This window comes from Bidens hawaiensis, unplaced genomic scaffold, assembly GCF_021521415.1.
Source record: "Bidens hawaiensis isolate Kalapana, Puna unplaced genomic scaffold, B.hawaiensis_p1.1 tig00009413_1, whole genome shotgun sequence".
Lineage (NCBI taxonomy): Eukaryota > Viridiplantae > Streptophyta > Magnoliopsida > Asterales > Asteraceae > Bidens > Bidens hawaiensis.
In genome coordinates, this window is record NW_027491695.1 from 915,982 (window position 1) to 921,981 (window position 6,000).

A 6,000-nucleotide genomic window follows, 5' to 3' on the forward strand; every position below is an offset into this window, starting at 1 on the left:
CCTGATGACAACTTCGCCTTAAGCTAAGTTCGCCTGATGACAACTTCGCCTAAAGCTAAGTTCGCCTGATGACAACTTCGCCTAAAGCTAAGTTCGCCTGATGACAACTTCGCATAAAGCTAAGTTCGCCTAAGGTTTAACTTCGCCTAAAGCTAAGTTTGCCTAAGGTTTAACTTCGCCTAAAGCTAAGTTCGCCTAAGGTTTAACTTCGCCTAAAGTTAAGTTCGCTTAGAAAATAAATTAAAAACCTAATGGAAAATGTGTTAAGACAGTTAATGGAAAATGTGTTAAGACAGCTCGACCCCAGCCAGGGGCTCTGCCCCTTGGACCCTGCTAGGGGCTGCCGCCCCTAGACCCCACTGCCAGGGGCACTGCCCCCGGACCCCCGTTAGTTGTGGGTCATATAAAGATAGAATTACAACATGAGTAGTAGTAGTTAATTGATACGTTTAACTTATACAGTCAGTCGAGCTCAGTTAAAGAAGGGATTACAACTATCGGAGGAAGAAGCGGAGTTCAGGTGAGTTTCTAGCCCCATTTCCTTGTTATGTTTTCGGGGCTGTGTGCATACTCGATGTGAAGTGTGAATACACTTACCTTAAGTGGTAAGTGTATGCTATAGATGTTATACGAGGTATATATTTTATAATGCTTGTCGGTACGTGAACGATCTTCGGATATTGCACGTATCGCCAAGGATAGTAAATTCCAAGTGGTTGATAGTGTGTATGAATGTTATGATGTGACTTGTTTATTACGTAAATACTGAATTGATATGAAGTGTGATATAGGCAGGTAGAGGTAGAGTGTGTTAGAAGTGGCAAGAGTCTAGTAAGGGTGTTAGTAGCATAATGTGAGCGCGTGATAGGGAAAGCCTGTACGTGCCATCGTTATTATGTGTGTATGATTGTTGATGTGACTTGCTTATTATGTAAATGATATGAAGCGTTTTGTAGACAAGTAGAGGTAGAGCGTGTTAGAAGTGGAAAGAGTCTAGTAAGGGTGTTAGTGGCATAATGTGAGCGCGTGATAGGGAAAGCCTGTGCGTGCCATCGTTATTAAAGTGGCAAAGTGGCATAACGTTTTACGTTATTAAAGTGGCAAAGTGGCATAACGTTTTACGTTATTAAAGTGGCAAAGTGGCATAACGTTATACGTTATTAAAGTGGCAAAGTGGCATAACGTTATACGTTATTAAAGTGGCAAAGTGGCAAGGTGGTAGGTGTAAATAAGAGGCTAAGTGGTATGGTAAGCAGGTTAGATAGTGGACTACGTGTCTGCGGATACGTATATGATGCATGTAGTGGTTGTATGATAAGTTGCTTGATTAACTAGAACTCACTCAGCGTAGCTGACTTTTAGTATGCACGCAGGTGATCAGACCAAAGAACTAGCATGAGGATGGCACATGGCATGGATTGAACGGCTGGCATCTTAAGATGGAAGAAAAGATGTTTTAAATATAATGATTTGTTTTATAGTATCAAAGAAGAGATTGAATGTTTTGTAACGAATGCTTCAAGTAAACGTTTCCGCGAAAGTTTTAATGAACTCTGATTTGTAAGAACTGTGTTTATGAGTAAATCCGACGCTAAAGTAAGGTTACCGGGTTCGGGGCCTTACAAGTTCTCGGTTTACAGAGCTAACCCGTAGCCCAGCCCAATAAACACATAACTAAGTACAAACCACCAAATATGGACCCAACAATTATGGAGAACTAGAGAACTACAAAATATGACATGATAGGTCCTATTTATACTTCAACACTATAGATCATATAAGTTGGTGTGGCGTATAAGCTTATACGTTGACCAACTTATATATTTCTTACAAACAATATTAGCTCGTTTAACTCGTTTAACCAATCCAAGAACTAGCGATAGAAAAAAATGCTTTAACAGACTCCCACTTGGATATTGCTTGGTCTTAGTGTCTAAGCAGTAGACGCTTATGCTCTAACAGACTACACCCTCGGATATTGCTTAGTCCTGGTGTCTAAGCAGTAGACGCTTATGCTCTAACAGACTCCCCCTCGGATATTCCTTTGACTAACAAAACCGATCTTCATGTCATCTATCCTATCGTCTTGATCTTCTAAAACACTCCTCCTTAAGATTTCAGAATCGACATGTATAACTGTTGAAGTTTCTGAACTTCAAGATTTACCGGATATGTCTTTTTCAGCATCAACTTGATCCGATGATTCCTTTTTTTTAATGATCCAATGATATAACTTTGAAGTGGATCTTTTCACATAAAATTTCACCTTTTCAAACCTTTTCCCGTCACAATGTTTCAAATCAACAATCTCAACATTTGGCTTCCTCGAAACATCTTTAACGATGTCGTCTTTTCTTTTGAATGTTTGTTTCGGAGGACCCTTTGGAAAATCTGATTCTACGTTTGAGCTCGTATTTTTGGATTTTGAATTTCGGAATTTGTTTTTCTGTTTTTTCGAACATCTTGGTTGCCCACATCCGATTTTGGAATATAAACAAACTTAGAACTATTCTTGTACCACGAAGATTTCTTAGTTTATTCACGTTTTTTTTAAAAAAAAATCCTTATTGAGTTGATTTCGGTATTGAATTTCTTTCTTGCTCTCAGATGTCGTACCATGAACAAATGCAACCTTATTAACTTGCTCACACTTAACAGTTTGTAATACCTGTTTAAGTGCAACATTTTCGGTAATGAATCTATTTATCATTTTCTGATTTTGATCAACCTTCACCAAAAGTAACTTTTCACGTTTTTGAAGTTAACCATAAGCTTCCTAACTCGATTAAGCTCATCAAGTAATGAGCCGGTGTGAGTTTTTAACTTGTTGTACTCCTCACATTTTTCACAAGATTTAGCTTCTTCGAAATTATTTTCAACTTTGACCTTCAAAAATGATTCTAAAACCAAATCTTCATCATATTCTTAATCACCATCTTCATCGAATTTTGGAATGTTTTCAATTTCTGGTAATGACGGTTCTTCAGATTTTAATAACGGTACATGATTTTCTATCTTCTCGATGAACTGAGACAATTTGCATATTTTGGGGTTTGATTGCATGGCTATAACGACTGTACCCCAAACTTCAGGTGACGTCTCAACGAGCGTATATACCAACTTGTCAATGTTGTCTAACTCGCTTTTATCAGTCCCAAGATGTTTCATTTCATTCACAAGATCGCAATATCGATTGATTAACGAATCAAACGATTCTTCAGTCAACATATAAAACATATCAAATTCTCTCTTCAACGCTTGCCTTTTGTTTCTTCTCAAAGCCTCTTCTTCGTTAAACGAACCTGAACAATCCATTTTTTGCTCGTAAACTGTGAAAGTAAAACCCTTATATGGACAAACAAGTTTATATGCCAACAACTAAACGTAGCATATGACCTTATGCGTTGTAACAACTTATGTGATTAAAAACCATATGCGTCCAAGAATTATGCGCTCAAACCCTTAAACAAAGATTACCACTTATAGGTCCGGATGTTAAAACATATAAGGCCAAGGAGATTTATACATGCAAAATTATCACTTATACGCCCAAAGTCAACAACATATACGGAGACTGAAAAAACTTATACGGCCAATACCAACCTGTCATGAACAATCCAACTTATTCATTGCCTAATACACCATCAAAACATATACGCCCAATTGAAGTGAACTTATGCGGCCAATTGAAGATGTACAAATCTAATTAATTCAGCTGTCCTTTGTTCAATCAATATGTGGAGAGTCAAAAACGTATCACTTGATTTCAATTAAGCCATATAACTTTGACCATTGTCGTAACATATGACCAAACTTTTAAACCTTTACGCAACAACAAGTAATCGTGAGACCAATTGTTAATAGCAAGCAGCGCACTATTTATCAATCAGTATGAGGCAACTTGTGATGTTAATTGTCAATCTAAAAGTGTCGATGTGAAAACGTGCAACTCATTTTCAATTCCGTCGTATAAGTTTGACCAGAGTTATGCAGTTGCTTGTTGATGCTTATACGTCCGGATATCATGCAAACCAACTTATACGGCCATTACACAAACTTATACGGACGACGGATTGTAGCAAACTTTAATTTCTGGATTTCAGTTTTTGGCTAGAATTGATCTAATTCACTCCAACAGAAATGTATAGTATGTATCAACGAATCAAATCACCGAAACAATTTGATTTTGGTCTATAAACAAATGAGTAATTGAAGAATATAGAACGGGTATTACTTTGACTTTGAAATCTTCAAAATGAAACGAATTGATATGTTTGATCCAGAAGCAAACACGAGCCTAAGCCGTATACCACTTGTAAAGACATGATCCTCAACAATGTAAACATCATGTACGTTAAATAGTAATGATTAGGATCGATTCAATTATATTTACTATACGATACGATATAGCGGAAATATATCATAAAGCAAATACAACACAAACACTCATAATCTTCAGTATATTTATATAACAATGAAAGTAAAAACTGAATCTCAACTGTTACAACTGATCAAATCTAAACATTAAATCACTATATATAGATGAACAGTGTCAAACATAAGTTTGAGGCTCCGTGTTATATTATACGGGCGTATAAGCTTATACATCCTTGACTTATACGTTCCACTTTACAAGATTTCATCTATTGACATTTTAGCCCCTATCAAACATACAAATGACATAATAAGCCTACTAAACCTAGCATTAGACAAAAATGCTCAAACAAACTCCCGCTTGGATATTACTAGGTCTTCAGTCCATCCCAAAAACTCTCTTCCGATATTCCTTCCTAGCTTCATCGAGTTACGGCTTTGTAGATTTTTCTGAGAAGTAGGTATGGAAACACCCATGTCTTTGTATTGAAATTTGTTCCAAGAAGCCTCTGGAACTCGATCTTTAATCATAGCTTCACGTTCAGCTTCAATCTTCTCCTGTTCATCACTAACCGCCCTCCACTTCGTCTCCCAAGCTCTACCAGAACGTATCTTCATGTCATAGCACAAATCCACAGCCGTCTGAAACTGGTTGACTTGAGTCTTCACAGTCTCATCATTACACTAAATTTTGTTGACATGTAATATCTCAATATCTTTCCATGAGTAATTAATCAGCCACATCAAGTCATAAACTCTTATCACATCATACTTTTCATTTCCCCGATCCAACTCTATGCTCGCTTCACCAGTCAACGCCAGATAAGACCAACACAAGAAGTAAGAATAGAACTCCTGTTCTATTAGGTATTACAGAATAACGCGGAGCGATTCTGGTCTTGTATGCCTCAATGTTCTGATCAACTCCCCCTCAGGATTCTTACGATTTCTATATTTGAACAACTTAGGTTTCTGAGGTGTCCATTACTTGAAACCTTGTTTCGTTTCATTAACCATAAATCTCAAGATGATATCCACTGGGTCACTCTTCGGTTTGTAAGACAAATCATAATGCATGCAAATGTCGTACGCATCAAACCATGGTAGACTTATTCAATTCCATCAGATTATTGAAGTATTGCACCCCAAATAATCTTTTAATACCAATCTTCTTGATTTTGCTCAGATAAGCAATGCTCAAACACTTACCCATTGCAGTATCTACTCCAGTCTTTTTGTAATACTTCACAGGATTCTTGAAAACTTGTTTTGGAATATCAACTCGATCAGGAAACCAACTTTTAATTTCATCTTCACTAAAACTTTTTGGCTCTCTTGTTCGGATTTGGCTCCATCTCAATTTCCCCATCGAATACTTCATCAAATGTATCAAACTCTTCTTCTTCACCAACGTACTTTACTGCCTCAGGTTGACCCATAAACTCAACATCAGTATTTAACAAGTCAGCATCAATGTCAGGTTCTGGAATATCTGTCCCAAAGTCAAATGCCAAGTCGTCCATTGTAACATCCAACATATTTTCCAGTTCAGACATATCGATTGGAATTTCCCCATCTTCCAGTTCCTCAACCATACTTGTAATACGAACATTAGAATTTACCAAC